Consider the following 23,353-nt stretch of genomic DNA (forward strand, 5'->3'; position numbering starts at 1 on the left):
AGTTACTTGTACTCAGTCCTTAAAAAATATTTAAAGCTATATATTTTCTCTCAGTACTATTTTAGTACTGAATATTGTATTCAGTACTTAATGCTGAGTATATACAAAGTATTGTTTTGTAGTAACATATTTTGTTTTTGATTATTCAAAATTCCTCTTTAATCCAGAGGCTACTTTAGAAAATGTTTCATTAAATTGTTCTCCATAAAGTATACAAGTTTGTTTTGTTTTGTTTGTTTTTTTTTAAGTGAGTTTAATAGGTTTTTGGTTCAGGATCTTTAAATTAGTTTTCTTTTTCTTTTTTTTTTTTTAGAGTGTTGATTTTAAGTTTATTAGCTTCTAATAAGTAAATGTAACCTGTCAAATATTTTTAGAATTCTTTTTTGCTCAAGAACCATATTTTGTAAAGATCCAAGGGATAATAGAAGGTCAATGTTGTTCTGTATTTATGTGGTGTATACAATTTTACAAAGCTGAATGTGACCATACCATGAAAATCTGTAATGCATTATCTATTTTATCTTGTTCCCCTCACCAGTAATTCATATCAATAACTCAATATGCAAACCTTATTTTTCTTAATGATAAAATTAGATATACATTTTTAAATTTATACACCTACTCATTTGTAGGAATTTATTCTGCAACTGTTAAAAATATATATAGTTTTCTATATCTTAATTTTTTTACTCAAAAATGACACACAGATGTCTCTGATATTAATAATTATATCTATACTTTGTTTTGTGACTGTATATTACATTATGTGATGTATTTTTTTCTGCTACCAACTTCTACTGATATTTACTTTGCTTTCAGTCTTTTGCCATTAAAAATGCTGCCACAGGGGCAGCTGGGTGGCTCAGTTGGTTAAGCAGCTACCTTTGGCTCAGGTCATGATCCCAGGGTTCTGGGACTGAACCCCCATCAGGCTCCCAGCTGGGTGGGGAGCCTGCTTCTCCCTTTCCCTGCCTCTCCCCCTGCTTGTGCAGGTGCATGCCCTCTGTCAAATAAATAAATAAAATATTTTTTAAAATGCTGCCACAATAATCATCAGTATACATATATAAAACATACTAATATATTCCATGCCTTCCCCAATACAACAGAGTCTCTGAAATTGGATTGTGGGGCAAAAGTTTATATTTTAATTTTTTTAAACCTTTATTTGTTTATTTATTTGAGAGCAAGGGCAAGACAGAGCAAATCACAGAGGGATAGGAGCAGGAAGCCCAAAGCGGGGCTCCATCCCAGAACCCTAAGATCATGACCTGAGCCAAAGCCAGACACTTAACCAACAGAGCCACCCAGGTGCCCCAAGTATTTTAAATTTTTAATAATTGCTACCAGAATGTTTCCTCAAGAACTGTTACAAGTCACACTGCTGGCACTGCTGTGTGAAAGAACACTTTCCCCAAGTCAAAGCACAGACCATTCTATCTTCAACAAACATTCTCTCCCAGAAAGTCATATGACTTCACTCTTACTTTGTTTCTGCTGAAATTATTTCTCAGAGATTTTCCCTTAACAATTTATAACTACATTCTCTGTCCCAATTATTCTCTGTCCCAATTATTCTGTTATCAATTTACCTTGCTTTTTCATAGCATTTCCCATGACTTGATAGTGTATTACGTAGAGATATATGTATTAATTCACTGTCTATGTCCCCTTCATGTATCTCTTTTCCTACTTGTTACCAGTAAAAGAAGTCCAAAGGGCTGCTTTTCAATCAATTTCAGTTAATTCAAATCTGGTGCTTAGTTACAGGTTCCCATGGCCCTTCTAACTTAATCCTTTCCTTCACTGTCTAGGAAGGCTGCTCACTTGCTAGGGCAGCACTATAGTGTGAGACAAAATAGTGTGAGACAACAGTGTGAGACAAAAATGTGACTCACACAGGTAATTTAAAGTTGGAATCAGACTTAAAATATAATTTATGTATGTCTAATAGGTTTATAGAAATTTAAGGGATTAAAAACCTATTATGAGTCAGCAGATATGCAAAAGGACCATATAAAAATTTCACAACTAAAAATATAATTAAATTAAAAACTCCTTAAGTTTTTAAGCAGTTTAGACAGAGTTGAAGAGGGAACCAGTGAGCTAGAAAATATATATGAAAAAATTATCCACAATCCGGCGTAGGCAAGGAAACAGGACATGTGGAAGAGGAAGTAAGACAAAGGGTGGAGAGAGAAAATTAAAAATTGAGTTGGAATGACAAATGAAGAAAGAAAAAACCAGAACACAAAATCAGAATATGTAAGGAATGAGCATGCTTCAGAATTGATTAACAATACCAACCGAAGACTGAGGAGGTTCAACAATGTCTAAGTAGTGTAAATTAACAAATTTATACCTAGACAGATAACAGTAAAACTGAAGAACAAAGAAATAAACTTAAAAGCAGCCAAAGAAGAGCCTTGCACAATATACATATTCAATGCAATTCCTGTCAAATTCCGCCAGCATTTTTCACAGAGCTTTTCTGCAGCAAAGGGAACAGTTGACAAAACCAAAAGGCAACCTATGGAATGGGGGATGATATTTGCAAATGTATTATCAGATAAAGGGCTAGTATCCAAAATCTATAAAATTATCAAACTCAACACCCAAAAAAACAAAAAATCCAGTTGAGAAACAGGCAGAAGACATGAACCGGCATTTCTCCAAAGAAGACCTACAAATCGTTGACACATAAAAATGCTCCACATCACTCGGCATTATGGAAATACAAAACAAAACCACAATGATACAGCACCTCACAGCAGTCAGAATGGCTAAAATTAACAAGTTGGTAAACAAGAGATGTTGGTGAGGATGCAGAGAATGGGGACCCCTCTTACACTGTTGGTGGGAATGCAAGCTGGTACAACCACTCTGGAAAACAGTATGGAGGTTCCACAAAAAGTTGAAAATAGAACTACCCAACACAACCCAGTAACTGCACTACTAGGTATTTACCCAAAGGACAAAAACATAGTGATTTGAAAGGGGCACATGCACCCCAAATGTTTATAGCAGTGATGTTCACAACAGCCAAAAATATGGAAAGAGCCCAGGTGTTCATCAACAGATGAATGGAGAAAGAAGAGGTAGTATGTGTGTGTGTGTGTGTGTGTGTGTGTGTGTGTGTGTGTGTGTTGTGTACAACGGAATATTACTCAGCCATCAAAATGAATGTTATCTTGCTGTTTGCCATTATATGGATGGGATTAGATGGTATTATGCTAAGAAATGAGTCAGAGAAAAATACCATATGATTTCATTCATATGTGGAATTTAAGAAACAAAGCAGATGAATGTAAGGAAGGGAAGGAAAGATAAAAATAAGATGAAAATAAAGAGGGAGGCAAACTATAAAGAGATGCTGAACTCTAGGAAACAAACAGGATTGCTAGGGAGGTGAGTGGGGGAAGGGGTGATAGGCATTAAGGACAACACTTGATATAACGAACACTGAGTGTTATATGCAACTGATGAATCACTAAATTCTACCCTGGTAACTAATAGCCTGGCATATGTTTGCTATATTGAGTATTTTTTAAAAATCTTTAATAAAAAAAAAAAGAAAGAAAGAAGGGAAGAGCTTTGCAAAGTGTGTTCCATGAATTGGCATTATCAGCATCACCCAAAAAATAGTTAGAAATCCAAATTCTAGGGCCCTACTCCAGACTCACTAAACAAAATCTCAGGGGGTGGGCACAGAAATCTGACTAAGCCAGTGTTTGAGAAGCACTTCAGTAAAATACACACTGTCTTGTCTCATTCATGAATTCCCTGTTTGTGATTTCACCTATTCTCTAAAATTTATTTGTAACTTGCTGTGCTTTTGTTACCATTCAAAAATATATACATGTACGCAGTAGCAAATTTACATCGTCTTATGTATACATTCTCACCTGAGGTTGGAAAAAGAGAACCTCTGCTTATTTCAGCTCTCATACTGCAAACAAATGTCCTTTTTGTAGTCTATTTAATGGCACAACTTTTAAAGTTTTGTTGTTGTCAGCTTTTTTTGGGGGGGGGGTTGCTTGCTTGTTTTTGCATTTTTGTTCTTTTTGTTATGTTTTTTTCTGTCTACGATGGTCCCCAAGTGTAGTACTAAAGTGCTGTCTGGTGCTACTAAGTACAAGAAGCTATGCTGTGCCTCATGGAGAACATCCATGTGTTAGGTAAGCTTCCTTCGGTCTTGAGTTATAGTGCTGCTGGCCTGAGTCCACTCTTAATGAGTCAACAATATAAATTACATAAGGTGTCTTTAAATAGAAACATACATAAAACAAGGTTATGTATTAATTGACTGAGGAAAATGTGACCATAGGCTCCCAGAAACCAACCTTGTATTTCCCCTAGGGTCAATGATTTAGTATTAGCTAATTCTGTGTTCTAATCAAATTTATAAAACATAACTACCATGAAAAATGAGAATCAGCCCATATTAGAAATATTTTTAAAAAGGAACAAAAATACTCAAAAGAAACCAGGAGACAGGAGAAAAAGTAATAATAGTATATTCACTCGATGAAATATAATAGAGATGAACATTAATTACATAATATGCATGATATGTATAATATATAAATAATGTTAATTAATATTATGACATGAATGACAAAGTATAATGTTAAATGAAAAAAAAAAAAAGTTCCAAGATTGGAAATTCAACATGATCATGAAGTCCAAAGGCATGAAAACTAAACAATGTATTGTTCAAGGAGGCAAACATATGTGTCAAGCTCTAAGGATTAAAAGCAAATAACAAATCCAAGTGCACTAGGGATAACAAATCCCTAGAGTCCACTGCTAGACTAGAGGAAAACAGAGATATGACAGAGGAGAAGCATTTATATAAAAACTGAATAGTAGACACAGAAGTACTCAGGATACTATAAAAAAATAAAGGAAAAAACTGATTGCATGGTAAACAGTGCAAAGGGTATGCATGACAATTTTTTTTTTGAAAAGTAATGGTAATGTGTTACAGTTATCAAATTTGATTGTTAATTTTTATATTTACTTTGCTGGAATGATTTAATAAAAATTTTCAAACAGATACAAATTTTAAGACATTTTGTTTGGAATGCAAATGCAAGAATTATTAACTTGTGGTGAAATGCTGGTTTATAATATTTTACTAAAAGATAAAGACCATAAGTATAAACTAACATCATTAAAGAATAATATATTTATTTTGTGACTTAAGGTTTATAAGGCTCTTCCACATGTATTTAAATCTGTTCTCACTTAAACGTATTCTCAGGCATTGTTATTTTTGGATGAAGACTTTTTAAGAAGTTAAGAAAAACCAAAGCAAAAAAATCTAGGACTTCAGATTCTAAAGTAGTGGTCTTTCAACTATACAGCTGTGGTTATTATAATCCTTAATATCTGTCTATGTACAGAATGGTCTCAAAACACTTTAAATATTTTTTAAATTGATTTTATATCACCTAATAGCATAAAGCTCACCTAAGGTGAGTATCAGCCATGACAAAACAAAACATAATATATGCACAGTGTTCATAGAAAATTGTTGAACTGATGACCAAGATCAACATTTTCCCCATGAGCTGGCTAGAGCCTTACCAGAATGAAGCCATCAATGTTCTCACTCTTATATTTTCTCTTTTTAAATATTTTTAAAAATCTAAGATTTCATTAGCCATGAAACTTCAATCTAGTGAAGAGCCCTTTCAGTGATCTTCACAAGTGGTCAATTACCAAGTGTGAACTTTCAACCGTAAGTGTTTTATATGTGGTATCATAAGATCAGCTTTAAACACCAAAGTGGCTATCAACTTGATCAAGTAATTAGTGCATCGTTCTCTCGTCTATCATGGACAGAATCCAAATACATTGATTCGAAGATATTCAGTACAATCAGGCCCTTACACTTGAATAACACTAAAGAAAATTTTAATTTCTGCCCGAATTAAAAACATAACACAAAGAGCCATACAATATTTTTCCTTCCTTCCCTTCTCTAGGAGGTTGTCTGTGGACACTTGAATTTACTGTGCTAAATCATATTGTTCTAAGTAAAAGCTTCAGTAAATTGCTGAAAACATTGAAACATAAAGTAAAACTCAGTAGATTTACTGAAAATATTTTTTTCTTCACTTAACATGGTTATACAATGTGTCAATTATCTAGTCATTCAGAATTCTGAGGAAGAAAGAAACAACTTTCTCTATAGAGAATCAGTTGGCTTTCATAATACTCAGAGTATATTTGCATAATAACACTGCTACAGCTGCAAGGTTAAATCCATTAATTTATTGGGAACAGAACAGGCTGTTCTGGTTGGCTGTTGCAAAAATTGCTTTTTGCACTTGTCTTCTCCACCATCAAGTATTTGCTGCGAGCGCACAATTACTGCAGCAAAGCCTATGTTGCCAAGCAAGAAACCTTATTTAACATGGAAAGTGGCGAACACTTCACTTTCTGAAAATGAAAAAAATTAATCCTGAAAAGCTTCCTTATTAACATTTTCTCCTTCTTCTGTTGTTTCATAGGATAACGTATAAGATGACAATTCAGATGAAGGTTAACTAGGTGAACCCATTACTGCAGCAGCTCTCAAGTGCAAATGTCATCCCTAAGCAGTTTCTCTTCATAACAAGAAATAATCTCAAAGCTTCCGTAGATATTTTTTCTCCTATACAATAAATTTAAAAAGAGAATACTTACCTCCAAAAGTCACTAGCTGGAAAAAAAAATCTTTTGAAGTCCACATTATACACTCAAGAACTGCTATTTAATAAAGGTAAGGCAAGTGTACAGCATTTTTATGAATTCATAGCAAAAATATTTTTAAAAAATAAATGGACAGACCAAAAGTCAAATCACATTTTGAAAATGAACCGTATTTAGTTACATGTCAATAATGAACATAACCTGTAACTAAGTTGAGAAAATTTTTCCTGTCCAGGAAAACTAAATCACAGGAAAAAAGAATATTCAATTTTTTAGACAATTTATAAAATGTTTATCTTGTTAAAAAAAAATGCCAGTTATAGATATAAGTAACATGAACTTAAAATTACACCCAGATTACAGCAGACTCTGGAGTGAGAGGAGTCAGACAAAACAGCAGAAACAGTGGGGGGAGAGAAGAATTAGAGGGGGAGAAAAATGATAGTGTAAAAAATACAGCCTTCCCTTCATCAACCCAGTTATTTGCTTCCCCTACACCTACTCTGGGCCCGGAGTGAATTTTTGAATTTTTACACAAAAAGTTAGCATTCAATAAATACTTTCAGTATTATGTTGGAAATTCTTTTTTATTTATTTATTTTTATTTTTATTTTTGGAAATTCTTTAAAAAACACAAAGATCACAAATATAAGGGGGGGATGGAAAATTGGGAGGGTGATTAGGTAAATGTGGGACTTTTCCCCTCACAGTTAGGAGGGACATTTTCCCTCAAAACTAAGAACAAATATCACAGTATTTGTATATTATCAGTACCTACAGTAACAAAGCATTTTTGTGTCTTGGTTTGGAATGCCTGTTTCTCTACCTTTTTAACCTGTCAATTTTCTATTATTCTTTCAAGGCCCAAGTCGAATATATCATCAACCATGAAGCTATCCGAGAATACCACAGTCTAAATCAAATGTTTCTTCTTCCACGTCGCCATAGTATTTATTCTTACTACGAAAAATTTATTATTATTAATTTAGAAATTGAATTTGTATCACAATCAAATTGTATTTCTTGAAGGAAGAATATACTATTACGTATTAGCCCCAACACCTTGAATAATTCCATAAAGTGTCTTGTAAGATCTATTTAGTGATCTATGTTGAAATTCCTTCAGCAAGAAGTATTTTGTTGGCCTAATTCCAGTATGCCAAAATGACTCCTTTATTTTCATAAAAAAATTGTATACACACGCTCACACACACACACTCACACCCCATTAATGGAGAGTGGCCATCCTTTAAGGCGGCTCTAATCAATCTAGCAGCCACAGTGATTATTTGAAAGCCTATGTCAGAGCATGTCACCACTCTGCTCACAAGTCCACAATAGTTTTCCATTTCAATCAGAGTACAAACCAGAGTTTTTATAATGACCTACAAATCCTTTGCTCCCTTTGACTTTATTTGCTCCCCCTGTCTTCCCACCCCTCTATTTGAGTGACAGTGACATTGTCACTTGGTCTAACCACAGGGGCCTTGTTCTTGATGTTCTTACTACCTGAAATGCTCTTAGATAACCTCATGATTCACCCCTTCACTATCAAACATTTACCAAAAATCACCTCAGTAAGGCCTCTCAGCTACCTTATGTAAAATGATGCCCTCTAACACTTCCTATTTTTATCAACTCTTTTCTTATTAACAAGTATTTCTCCCTAACGTATAATACTCAGAGGCGTCACCATGACACCACCATCAAAGACACTCATTTGTCTCACAAAAATACATAAGCTCCAGAAGGGCAGGGACTTTTTCCTGATTTACTCACTGTTCTATTCTTAAAGAATAGAGTCTGACACATCGTAGGCTCTCAATAAACATGCTGAACATCGATAGAACCAGTAAAATGTTTTGCACATCTTTTGACAAAGTGCCTTTGAGTAAACAGATTTTTGTTGGCATTTGCAGCCCTGTTCTCCTTTTAAGTTTTTTACTCTACTTAAATGGCTATGTTCCAAGGCTGGAGGGTAGAGAACCAAAGGTTAGCTTATTATCCAATGTGGGAGAGAAAAAGTAAACAATGAAATGCACTGTTGTAAGCACTGAGAATATGGGAATCACAGTTGTCTCTTGTTTACCTTCATCACTAAGTTTAGAATATCCTTATATTATTACTTGAATAATGTATACACAAATCAGATAATTCATAAATATATGCACCTCTGTATTCATAGCAGCACTACTCACAACAGTCAGATGGAAGCAATCCATATCCACTGACAGATAAATGTAAAATAGAAAATTGGGTACATATAAACCACGGAATACTATTAAGGCTTAAACAGTAAGGAAGTTCTGTCACAGGCTATAACATCAATGTACCTTGAAGACATTACACTAATAAAGTAAGCCAATCACAAAAATGCAAATCCTGCCGATTCCACTTATATGAAGAATTTAAATTAGTCAAACTCATAGAAATAGAAAGTAGAATAATGGTTGCCAAGGACTGAGGGTAGGGAGAAATCAGGTGCTGTTGTTCACTGAGTATAGTTCCAGGTTTGCAAAATAAAGTTTAAGAGATCTGTTATATGTGGATATATTTAACACAACTATACACTTAAAAATCATTAAGATGATCAATTCTAGTTATGTACTTTTTATCACAATTAAGTATTTTTATAAAAGAAGAGAGATGATGGCCAAAGCTCTGCTGTGCCGGAGTTGTATCCATAAATGCATATTTGTGCTTTCAAAGGTTATTTCCACATTGATTTATTTAAAGAAAGCAAATATTACACTCAAATAAAATCATTTAGTGACAACTGGAAACCATAAATTTTAAGCTACCCTTCAAAGGAAATTATCTATAAAGACATTGACTTTTTAAAATTTCAATATATTTTTTTCATTTTATTTCTTTTCAGTGTTCCAGAATTCATTGCTTATGCACCACACCCAGTGCTCCATGGAATACATGCTCTCCTTAATACCCACCAGCAGGCTTACCCAACACTCCCTCCCCCTCCCCTCTAAAACCCTCAGTTTGTTCTCAGAGTCCACAGTCTCTCATGGTTTGTCTCCCCCTCCAATTTCTCCCAACTCAATTCTCCTCTCCATCTCCCTATGTCCTCTGTGTTATTCCTTATGCTCCACAAATAAGTGAAACCATATGATAATTGACTCTCTCTGCTTGACTTATTTCACTCATCATAGTCTCCTCCAGTCCCATCCATGTTGATACAAAAGTTGGGTATTCATCCTTTCTGATGGAGGCATAATACTACATTGTATATATGGACCATATCTTCTTTATCCATTCATCTGTTGAAGGACATCTTGGCTCTTTCCACAGTTTGGTGACTGTGGCTATTGCTGTTATGAACACTGGGGTACAGATGGCCCTTCTTTTCACTGCATCTGTGTCTTTGGGGTAAATACCCAGTAGTGCAATTGCAGGGACATAGGGAAGCTCTATTTTTAATTTCTTAAGGAATCTCCACACTGTTTTCCAAAGTGGCTGCACCAACTTGCATTCCCACCAACAGTGTAAGAGGGTTCCCCTTTCTCCACACCCTCTCCAACACATGTTGTTTACTGTCTTGTTAAGACATTGACTTTCTTAAAAATAATAAATTTTATACTGGAGTATAGTTATTTTTAAATTAGAGAATACACTGTAGTTGTTTCAGAAATAACAATTGAATAATTATAAACACTTAATACTTTTATTTCACTTTTAGTGCTTGAAAATAATTGAAAATCATTTGTGTACATGCTCTTAATATTGGCAATCATAGTACATCTATGATTACTGTGTAGACACAGTTTAATGAGAATGTTAATTATCAAAATCTTTGTTTGACTTAATAAAAGTATCTGATACCTATATGCTATTTTGCTGTTACACGCTAATTATATCCAAATAAAAATCAGGGTATATTGTGTATTTTCCTTTATATGAACATGCTGTAAATTGAACTGTGTCTATCTCAAAAGATATTTTGAAGTCCCAACTCCCAATAACTATGAATATGACCTTATTTGAAGAAGGGTCTCCACAGATATAATCAAGTTAAGTCAAAGTCATATTGGTTCAGGGCGGTCCTAAATCCAATGACTAGTAGCATTATAAGAGAAATTTGGACACAGAAAGCATTTCATGTGAAGACAAAGATTAGAGTGATGCATCTACAAACCAAGAATGCCAACGATTGCCAGCAACCACCAGAAAGTAAAAGACAGGCATTGAACAGATTCTCCTTCAGAGACTCCAGTGGGAATCTTCTCTGCCAACAACCCAGTTTTGGACTTCTAGCTTCTCAACTGTGAGAGAGTAAAGTTCTGTTGTTCTAAACCATCCAATCTGTGGTAATTGATGGAGCCTCTCCAGGAAGCTAAAACAGAGATATGTGCATATATATGCAAAGGAGCAAAATTTGCATGAAGGAACATGGACATTTGAATTTCACAAACCTGGTTTCAAACTTTGCTTCACTGAAGATTTGTACTATGATACTGAGCAAGATACTGACATCTAGTTTCTCCTGTAAAACTGCAATAATTGCACTGTGAAGATTAACTGAAATAATATATAAAGACCAGAATATGCCACAGGAGGAGTTCAACAAATAAAAGTAACAATACCTGACATTAGGGCTGGGTTGCATATATTATGCCCCAATGTACAAATACTTTTAGTTAACTTCATATTTTTGTCATGTTCAACATAGAAAACCAGCTTTTTAAGGAAGATATATATAAAATAAGATCATTTGCCTAAAACTCATATCCTACTAATGCAAAGTGGATAGGATTGCAAACACCCATACATGTGCTTTCAATGACCACTTTGATTATCCACTTACATGCTATATTATTATAAAAATGGACTATGTCCTTGGCTCTGATCATAACTCACATTTCTATAGAATATTTTTTTCATGTGACAGTAGAGCTGCTTCCCATTATAGTACTTATTTAAACTTGAACATTAACAACAGCTTATAGATCATGGTGGGTTCAGGATTCAATATTTTAGGATGATCTATAGAAAAGTAAATGTAACTTTTATTACCACAGATTTGGAAAGTCAATGATAAATTCAAGTATCTCTATAGAAATATGTATAGAAGAGTGAATGAATGATCTAGAAAGCAAGACAAATGGGAAATGGTTCTGAGAACAAGGTTCAGCCTTCAGACACAGACTCTAGAGAGCACAAGAGGGATAGCTCTGTTCAAATATGTGAAGGTTCAACTGATAGGAAAGAGTATCAATATACCCTGCATTGTTCAAAAAACAATATTTGGGTTATCAGACCAAATTATGAAAAGGCAGATTTTGAATCAGTTAAGAAGGCGTTTTATAACAATTTGGGCTCTTCCCAGATGGAAGGGGCTGCCTTCAACTGAGATATTTCTGAAAAAGTTGTATCATCATCTGCCAATGCTACCATATGGCTGGGGTAGGGATTTCCACAATTTCATAGCTTTTTAGGTAAGAGCAGCAAAACTTTTTTTGGTAGCTAACTTGAAGGAATATAAACTTTCCAACAATGGATTATTACACTGCAAATCCGTTGATAAAGTTTGCCTTTCTGGACTCAAAAGTTAAATTTCAAAAGATGCCCAATAAACATAGGAAAGGTTGATCTATCTCATTAGCTATCCTGAACAACAATAACAATAACAAAAAAACACTTTCACCCACCAGAATGGCTAACATTAAAGATTGACAATACCAAGTGTTTATAAGGAAATGTTGTGATGGAAGCATGATATATCATTGCCAGGTATGTAAAATTTAACATCCATTTTGGAAAACCTCCTGATTTCTACTAAATTTGAAAATACACACATTGTATAGCCTAACACTCTACGTATATATTTCCCACCAAAATTCATCATAATATTAACTAAAAGACATGAGTATAAATACCCACCACATTAATATTCATAGAAACAATCAAAAAGCTGTCAACAACATAAATTGACACAGTTTTTCCAATGGAATATGTAATAATGAAAACAAATGGACTACTGATCCAGGAGAAATACAGGTGAATCTCAGTAACAATTTTGAACAAAAAATTTAGACACAAGGCATATACAGTATCATTCCTTTTTCATTTTAATAAAGTTCAATAAAAGGTGTATCTAATCTATGTTGTTTAAAATCAGGATAATTGCTACCTTTGGTGATTTCTAGAGTAATAATATTCTACCTTCTGACAGGTAGAGAATTCATGGTATAATCTTTATCCTGAAAAGAAAATTCCTCAATCTTTAACATTTTTAACTGGCATACTTTATGGATGTTGTGCTTCAGTAAAATATTTAGTTTTTTAAAAAGTTAATTTGCTATCTATGAAATAAGAATATATGTAGAAATCCAGAAAATGATTACTATAACTTCTCATCTAATCCCAAGGGAGTTTAGTAAAGACATTTAAATTCCTTGCACAGTGTTGCTTATAGAGACTATTAGAGCCCAAAGAAAACATAGACATTTTCTGCCCCAAATTCATGAATGAGGGCTACATCATACAGAAAGAAATTGAGTCCTAAAGGAGCAATCTTCCCTCAATTCAGTCAATAACTTGATACAGAGCAAGGCCCAGAATCTAGGTACGTGACCCCATGCCTAATGAGATCCTTCTGCACTGGAAATCCAGGATTTTCCTTCCATAACCATAGGGCTATCAGTCTCTTTTATTTTCTTACTATTAGCCAAAAATCTCTACGTAAGGGTCATAATTCCAAGGAAAATACCCTTCCCTCAATTTGTGTATCAGCTAATTTTAATTTCCTCTTTCTTCCAAGTCTACTGAGAATTACTGCATAAATGTTCAAAACATGGACACAATTTCCACAAGACTGAGTTTAGAGTCTACCTGAAATGAAAACTGGTACTGATATTTACAAAATGAAAACAAGCAAGCCAGCCTTGTGGCTCAGCAACTGAACGTTCTGCTATGGTACAAGTTGTTTGGCATGTTATAAATTCCTCGGTCTTAAGCTCTGAAAGACAGAATGAAGACCTAGGGGACTTTGTTGGTTCCAGTGATCTATCAAATAACTTGAAGAGCTGAAAAAATTTGCATCATTTGGCATATATAATGCCAAATACACTCAACTCAGGGAGATAGTAAATCAATATTCCCCTTAAATTACGAGACAATACAGCAACAGCACAGCACCTGCCAAAGATAAGAGCACCAAACAGAATTACCATGCAACCCAAATACCAGAAACTAAACATTCAGATCATTAAACTGCCCACCGTGACACACTAAATGGATAGCATGTATAACATATACATATACACATTTAAAAACACATACAAAATTTAACTGATGCCACCAAAAAAGGCACTTTATATTAATACAATGTCTAAGAATGAAATATTTATGTTCATATCAATTGATGTTAATATTTGAAAGTAGTCATTAAAAATTCCTTAATTGCTTATTGGTATGAGACTATGCTTCTAAAACTCCATTAAAAGATTCTCATAGTTCATGATTTATGTATTGATGAAGTGTTAGAGTCAATGTGAGACTATTTGCTTAGCCACAATTCAGTGATCTTATACTCATTATGTCAAGTGGTCGTAGGAATATGTAATGCAAGACTGAGTTTGGGGGGGTAATAAAATATTTAAGAGATATGGAGAAGTAGTGCCATTTTATTAATCATTTTAATTTAGATTTTACATGTATTTTTCCATTTCATTATGACTACTATCTTTGATTTTACAGTATTTTCTCAGTAATGGTGTATTTTTTGTCACATTTCACTGAGGTTAGCTGAAATGCATCTGGCCAACTTGGTAAATATTGTAAACAAAGGTCTCTATTACTTTTTACCATTATTTGCATAACTGGAAAAATATATATGTTTGGAAAACAATATAAAGACTTAGATCCATTTCATCTTATTTGTACTTTACTCACTGTTAAAAAGTTCAATGTAACTTCAGTGGGAAAGCATGGTCTTTTTCCCATAATAGGCTATTTAGATAGACATTCAATTCTCATTTTTTCAAGGTATGTTTGTTAGTTAAGGGCAATGTAATATATAGTTAAACAATATTAATTTAGACAAAATATTTGTAAGGCATTTTTGTTATTTAATATTAAAATTTGCTATAGAAAAGCACCTAATGTGATAGCAATATAGCTTTACAAAAAAAATCTCTTGCTTTATTATATGAATATAGTCTATGTAAAACATAGAGATATAAGTACATAATAAATGCAGATCCACTTACAAGATTATGAAGATTGTGCCTGGAACAATTTCAAGGGATACTATCCACTTACTGCCTTCTATATATTACCCAACTGTAATAGCACAGAGAATACCCAACATGGCCCTACACAATGCCCTAAATAAGCACCACAGCAAATAATTATAATGTAATAAAAATACAGTCAACCTAAATTTTTCATGAAAGGAATTTCTGCACACCTTATAAAATTAGGATTTTGACTCAGTTTTTATACAATGAGATGGTTTGTAGGAAAGCAATCTATTTCCAAGTTTTGTAACAGGAATGTTTTTGTTAAGTCTAGTCTGGTTATCTTGCCTCACTCAACACTACTGGGACAAATATTTCTTTTTTTTTATTTTTTTATAAACATATAATGTATTATTAGCCCCAGGGGGTACAGGTCCGTGAATTGCCAGGTTTACATACTTCACCGCACTCACCATAGCACATACCCTCCGCAGTGTCCGTAACCCCACCACCCTCTTTCTATACCCCTCTCTCCAGCCCCCCTCAGTTTGTTTTGTGACATTAGGAGTCTCTTTTGGTTTGTCTCCCTCCTGATCCCATCTTGTTTCATTTATTCTTTTCCTACCCCCCAAACCCCCCTCCCCCGTTGCATCTCCACATATTTCTTTGCAACTCAATAGACCTCAGGACACAACCCCATTTCTGCAATGAATTGGTATTATTAATAACCATGAGTCATCTAGAAAAGGTTAAATTATGATTTAAGTTTTCTGATTCATAAGGAAAGGGAGTGTGATAAAGTTGTTCAAAATTTCTCCTGTGAGTCCTCATAAAGGAGAAACTAATTTTGATGATCCCCTCAATAACTTTTTTATAATAACAGAAGGAAATTTTATCCTGCTTATACTCTTCATTTCAAGCTAAGACCAAGGAGTTCAGTAAAAGTGTTTCTAAAAACATAGCTTTATCTGAGCTGAAGTTTAAGATATTAGCTATAAAATAATCCCAACTGAGAGCATATACTGTGTTTACCCTATAGAAGACACTCGAAGCTTATAATATAGAAGCTTATAATAAATTAACTTCTTTAATCTTCAAAATAACCCTAATTTTGTCTTATTTTTATTTCTACAGTAGAGATAAGGAAACAGGCTTTCTCTGAGATTGAGCAATAGCCCAATGTGTCACTATGTCTTCAGGTCTCACCTTGGGGGAGAGGAAATACAAGTATTACCGAAAGACGTCAGGGCTCCTTGCAGGAACTCCACATGTTCCCACCCTTTAGATATGTCCTGTCCATGTGGGGTTCCTTCTCGCTCTAAGTCACCACAGTAAAGAGCTACTAAGTAGAAAATGTTCTCTCTCTCCAGGGTGTTAGTTAAGAAAAAAGTTCAAATCAGCACCAATAAGCCAAAAGAATTAAACTGCATATCCTTCAAATAATTACCATATAATATTAAGTAACTTACTCACAGAAATTGGGTAGTAATGAATTCAGCAATATTTTCTAAGAGTGGAATATAACATTCTATATTATTGATGAAAAATCAAGTAAGTGGACTCTGGGGTTGACATTAAAGACTTTTAATCTAAACCCATCCTGAATAGATGCCACCTAAGGAAATAACTATGGGCAAGGCCAAGATTTTCCTCATAAAATAATTATAGATTATGTTCCAACCACAAACAAATGAACAATTTAGGTGCCAAAGACCTTAATGAAGCTGAGTCTTCTTATTTAAGCATAGTTAATTGAAAATGAGTCCTCTATACATGCAGAGGCTACACTTTTCCCTATCAAATAACCATCAATAATGGTACCATTTTTACCCTGTATGTAAGTGTTTCAATATTGATTTTCCTGACAGTTCTAAATAATGCTTTCCTATTAATAAACTAGAAGAATTACAGGCTCAAACATAATAATTCTTTTAAGATAAACTAATTATGTTTATAAAAAGGTCTCTAGGTCAATGGCTTTTTATTTAATATAGGATATTATTGCCCTTACTCCAAAAATGAATACACTTTCCTAGTTTTAATAAGGCAAAAATATATCCTTCCTGTTTGTTGAAAAAGTACAGTGTTTTCTTAATGACTTATTTCAGATGAATTTCTATTATGAATGCAGACAGAATAAAAAACATCCAAAAATTAACTCTTGACATTATACATGAAATTATTGATATAGCATTCCCTCACATCATCAGAGATGCAGTATATGGTAATAAAATGAGAATAAAGACCTTTCCAAACTGACATTAAAAACCAGACTACAAATGTTTAACAAATATTATGATTTTGAATAAATCACTCTATCTTGGTGACTTGGTTTTCTATATCTAATGAATATAAATAACTTTCCAATGTAAAAATGAACACAATCAGAGTATCTTAAGATCCTGTAAGAAAAAAAATGCATATATTAACACTGAATAAGTTAACCTTATTCAGTGAAAATTGCATTCTGTCAGTCAAAAAAGATACCAAAAAAATACTGAGGAGAGGTATTTGACTAATAGTGTAACTAAATTCATAAACATCATTTAAATAAAGTTTTCTTCTGTTAATCTTTTTGAAAATAGTTAAAACATTATTATATACATTTGAAAATAAAATTAGAAAGGATTCTAGAAACATAGCTACATATTACACTTCTAATGGCCTAGAAAAGGCATTTTTTTTTTAATGCAAAGGCTGTTGTAGCCTGTATATTCAGATTCTTACATTCAAAATTCTGTCTCAAAGAAGAAAAACTGAATACCAATGGTTGCAAGCAAAGTCCCAGAAGTGAACAGAGGATGCATTAGAGAGAGGTAAGGGTAGCATAAGGGAACCAACAGTGAAGCATCGCAAGGACTAATGACAATAGGAAGCCCTTGGGCTTTAAAGGGGGCAAGGAGAGGGGCAGTGTTATTGGAACATAATTAAGAGTGAGAGCTGGAGGCTATGTGGAGAAAGGGGAACCCTCTTACACTGTTGGTGGGAATGCAAGTTGGTGCAGCCTCTTTGGAGAACAGTGTGGAGATTCCTCAAGAAATTAAAAATAGAACTTCCCTATGACTCTGCCATTGCACTCCTGGGTATTTACCCCAAAGATACAGATGTAGTGAAAAGAAGGGCCATCTGTACCCCAAAGTTTATAGCAGCAATGGCCACGGTCGCCAAACTGGAAAGAACCAAGATGCCCTTCAATGGACGAATGGATAAGGAAGATGTGGTCCATATACACTATGGAGCATTATGCCTCCATCAGAAAGGATGAATACCCAACTTTTATAGCAACATGGACGGGACTGGAAGAGATTATGCTGAGTGAAATAAGTCAAGCAGAGAGAGTCAATTATCATATGGTTTCACTTATTTGTGGAGCATAACAATTAGCATGGAGGACAAGGGGAGTTAGAGAGGAGAAGGGAGTTGGGGGAAATTGGAAGGGGAGGTGAACCATGAGAGACTATGGACTCTGAAAAACAATCTGAGGGTTTTGAAGGGGAGGGTGGTGGGAGGTCGGGGTACCAGGTGGTGGGTATTATAGGGGGCACGGATTGCATGGAGCATTGGGTGTGGTACAAAAATAATGAATACTGTTATGCTGAAAATAAAAAATAAATTAAAAAAAAAAAAGAGTGAGAGCTGTTGAAATGGGGCCACATGACAAGAGAGTGGCCATAGGTAGAAGAGTTTGCTTTCATCTGTCAAATATAGCCCCATAAGGGTTAATGATAAATATCCTGAATGCTCTCTTAATACTCACCAAATTCTTGCTTCCCTTTTCCACTGGCTGAACCCAGCAGAGCGAGAAGGCTAGTGAGCAGATGATGCAGTTCCTTAAGATCAGTCTCTTAGGATACAGAGCATGCGGAGAGGAGAATGGATCTGAAGAGGCAAACAGGAAACCTGCATATTTATCCTGTAATAACTGTTAAGCTGGAATCTGAGAAAAAAAAAACAAAAAACCTGCCATTGCCCTTACCCTTTAAGGATTCAATCTTGTAAGCAGTCGATAGACATTTGAGCTGTTTCCATAATTTGGCTATTATAGATTATGCTGCTATAAACATCGGATGCATGTATCCCTTTGAATTAGTATGTTTGCTTTCTTTAGGTAAATACTTAGTAGTGTAATTACTAAGTAGGGTGGTCCTCTTTTTAACTTTTTGAGGAGCCTCCATACTGTTTCCCAGAGTGGCTGTGCCAGTTGGCATTCACACCAACAGGGCAAGAAGTTCCCCTTTCTTTACACCCTCACCAATAACTTTCTTGTGTTATTGATTCGGTCATTCTCACAGGTGAGACAACTACACTGTAGTTTTGATTTGTATTTCCCTGATGCTGAGTAATGTTAAGCATCTTTTCATGTGTCTGTTGGCCATCCATGTACCTTCTTCAGAAAATTGTCTACTCATGTCTTCTGCCCATTTTTCACTGGTCTATTCATTTTGGGGGTGTTGAATCTCCTAAGTTCTTTATAGATTTTGGATACTAACCCTTCCTCAGGTATGTCATTTGGAAATATCTTCTCCCATTCTGAAAGTTGCCTTTTAGTTTTGTTGATTGTTTCCTTCACTGCGCAGGAGCTTTCTAATTCGATGAAATCCCAATAGTTTATTTTTGTTTTTGTTGCCCTTGCCTCCAACAATGTGTCTAGAAAGAAGTTGCTATGACCTATGTCAAAGAGGTTACTGCCTGTATTCTCCTCTAGGATTTTTATGGCTCAACTTATGTCAAATTTCACATAAATTTAGGTTTTTCACCCATTTTGAATTTATTTTTGTGGATGGTGTGAGAAAGAGGTCCAGTTTCATTCTTTTGCATATTGCTGCTCAGTCTCCCCAACACTATTTGTTGAAGAGACTGTCTTTTTTCCCATTGGATATTCTTTTTTGCTTTATCAAAGATTAGTTGACAATATAGTTGTGTGTCCATTTCTGGGTTTTCTATTCTGTTCTATTGAACTATGTGTCAATCTTTATGGCAGTCCATACTGTCTTGATCCCTACAGCTTTGTAATGTAAGTTGAAGTCCAAAGTTGTGATGACTCTAGCTTTTTCTTTCTCAAGGTTGCCTTAACTATTTGCAGTCTTTTGTGGTTCCATACAAATTTTAGGCTTGTGTAAAATGCTAGTGGTATTTTGACAGGGACTGAATTAAATGTGTAGAGTACTTTGGATATTATAGACATTTTAATATTTGTTCTTCTAATCTGTGAGCATGGAACCTCTTTCCTTTCCTGGTGTCCTCTTCAATTTCTTTCATCTGTGTTTTATAGTTTTCAGAGTTCAGGTCCTCCACGCCTTTGGTTAAGTTTATTTCTCAGTATCTTCTTGGTGTTGGCACAGTTGTGAATGGAACTGATTCCTTTATTCTCTTCTTGCTGGTTCGTTATTAGTGTATAGAAATGCAACAGATTTCTGTACTTTGATTTTATATCCTGCAAGTTTACTGAATTTGTGTCTCAGTTGTAACAATTCATTTTGGTGGTGTCTTTAGGGCTTCTATATAGAGTAAGCATATCATCTGCAAGTAGTGACAGTTTTACTTCTTCCTTGCCAATTTGGATGCCTTTTATTTCTTCCTATTGTCTGACTCTGTGGCCAGGACATCTAGTGCTATAAGTAACACTGGTGAAAATGGAAATCCCTAGCTTGTTCTTAATAGAGGAAAAGCTCTTGGTTATTCCCCAATAAGGATAATATTAGCTATGGGTTTTTCATATATGGCCTTTATTGTGTGAAGGTATATTTCCTATAAACCTGCTTTGTTGAGGATTTTTATCATGAATAGATATTGTACTTTGTCAAATGTTTTCTCTATATCTACTGAAATGATCATATAGTTCATATTCTTTCTTTTTTTAATGTGGTATTTCACATTGATTTGTGAATACTGAACCACCCTTGCAACCCAGGAATAAATCCTACTCGATCATGGCGAATAATTTTTACTGTATTATTGAATTCAATTTGCTATTATTTTGTTGAGAATTTCTGCATCCATATTCATCAGGAATATTGGCCTGCAGTTCTCTTTTTTAGTGGTGTCTGATTTTGGCATCATAGGAAGACTTTAGAAGTTTTCCTTCCTTTCTATCTTTTGGAATAGTTTGAGAATTCTTAAATGTTTGGTAGAATTCATCAATGAATCCTTCTGGCCTTGGACTTTTATTTGTTGGGAGTTTTTTGTTGTTTTTTTAACTGATTCAATTTCTTTGAAATTACTTAGCTGGTTATTGGTCTAAGTTTTCAATTTCTTCCTGTTTCCATTTTGGTAGTTTATAAATGTCTAGGAATTTGTCCATTCATTCCAAGTTATCCACTTTGTCAGCATATAGTTTTTCATAATTTTCTCTAACAATTGCATTTTTATGGTGTCATTCCTCCTCTCTCATTTGTGATGTTATTTGGGTCCTTTCACTTTTCTTTTTGATAAGTCTGGCTAGAGGTTTATCCATTTCATTAATTTTTTTCTAAGAACCAGATACTGGTTTCATTGATCTGCTGTATTATTTTTTTTTGTTTTATATATCATTTATTTCCATACCAATCTTTATTATTTCCTTCTTTCTGCTGGCTTTAGGCTTTATTGTTCTTTTTCTAGTTCCTTAACATGCAAGGTTGTGTTATTTGAGATTTTTCTTGTTTGAAGTAGGACTATATTCTATATACTTCCCTCCTAGGACTTTTGCTGTATCACAAAGGCTTTGGACTATTGTGTTTTCATGTATTTTTTTATATCTTGATTTCCTGGTTGACCCATTCATTGTTCAGTAACATGTTGTTCAACATCCATGTATTTGTGGTCTTTCCAGTATTTTTCTTGTGGATGGCGTCTAGTTTCATAGTGTTGTGGTCAGAAAAGTCACATGCTATGATTCCAACATTTTTATATTTGGTGAGTCCGTTTTGTGACCTAATACATGATCTACTCTGGAAAATGTACCCTGTGCACTTGAAAAGAATGCCATTCTGCTTTTTTAGGATGGAATGTTCTGAATATATCTATTAAGTCCATCTGGTCCAGTGTGTCATTCAAAGTTACTGTTTCCTTGTTTGTTTTCTGTTTAGATAATCTGTCCATTGATGTAAGTGGGATGTTAAAATACCCTATTATTGTTATTATCATTTAGTTCTTTTACGTTTGCATTGTTTTATATATTTGGGCGCTCCCTTCTTGGGTGAATATTTACAACTCTTATATCTTCTTGCTGGATTATCCCCTTTATGATTATGTAATTCCCTTGTCTTTTTTACAGTCCATTTTAAAGTCTAGTTTGTCCAACATACATATTGCTACACTGGCCTTCTTTTGAACTCCATTTGCATGTTAAATGTTTCTCTATGCCCTCACTTTCAATTTGCAGGTGACTAAGTCTGAATTGAGTCTCTTGTAGGAACATATACATAGGGCTTTGGTTTTTTTCCATTCTGATACATTATGTCTTTTGACTACAGCAATTATTCTGGATTAAAAAAAAAAAAAAACACCAAAAGAAACAGGGTTCTTAATATTTCTTATGAAAACAATTCTCTTGAGAGTATGATTACTAGAGGTACATTGCCTATAAGTGCACATACATAGAGTATTTGACAAGGATCATACATGAACAGATCAAGAACATGAAAAAGCAAACTGGGCATGCCTGGGTGGCTCAGTTGGTTAAGTGTCTGCCTTTGGCTCAGGTTATGATCCCAGGGTCCTGGCATCAAGTCATGCATCAGGCTCCTTGTTCAGCAAGGAGACTGCTTCTTCCTCTGCCTGCTGCTCCCCCTGCCTGTGCACATGCATACTCTAATAAAATCTTTTAAAAATTAAGCAAAATATTGGAATCACTTTTCACTAAGTTTGAGAAATCTATACAAATAAGTATACATAGTAAAGTTCGACGGAAAATCTTTGATTTAGAAAGGAGATCTTTGATTATCAAAACTTTAACACAAAAGGAATGCAAAAAAATGAAGTAGAGCATATAGCTAGATTATAATGGAGTCTAATGACAGGGTATGTTTACCCTAAAACTGCATTTATGTATATTCTTTTATTTTTAACACTGTATCTCACCAACTCAAGATGCTATCCATTGTAGATGCACCATTTATATTAAGTAATGGTCGATGAACTATAACAATGCTTATCATTTAGAATTTACATTTTATATCTATTGAACCTATCACTTATGCATAATTTAATAATGTATCAGCCTGTCCATATGTAAACCCAATATGCTGCATAAATTTGTTAAGTATTCCCCAAATTTCTCACTATTGGAGTCCAAATGTTCTGAATCTTTTTGATTCAGAGTTGTAAACTTTCCTAATTCTTCATACAATGTCCCAACCCATTGAAAGTAATGATACTGCATTTTTGTCTCCAGGATTTTCTTCCAAGTGGCTAACACCAATTCTGTGAGCTTTGGAGATGTTTCCCTATTTGATGGCACTTGAATTTTCATTTTT

General features: G+C 34.3%; 1 protein-coding gene across 1 annotated transcript in view; it reads right to left on the minus strand.

Annotated features, from left to right (window-relative positions):
• The window catches only part of NAALADL2 (N-acetylated alpha-linked acidic dipeptidase like 2), a 1,358,868-nt gene that overhangs the window by 1,090,582 nt on the left and 244,933 nt on the right, over positions 1–23,353 (minus strand). Inside the window, exon 6 of the mRNA XM_032340827.1 lies at positions 18,655–18,776. The gene's annotated coding sequence lies outside the window, so the exon portion shown is untranslated. The remainder of the gene's footprint in view (positions 1–18,654; positions 18,777–23,353) is intronic.

The sequence above is a fragment of the Mustela erminea genome, chromosome 1 (assembly GCF_009829155.1).
Source record: "Mustela erminea isolate mMusErm1 chromosome 1, mMusErm1.Pri, whole genome shotgun sequence".
Classification (NCBI taxonomy): Eukaryota; Metazoa; Chordata; class Mammalia; order Carnivora; family Mustelidae; genus Mustela; species Mustela erminea.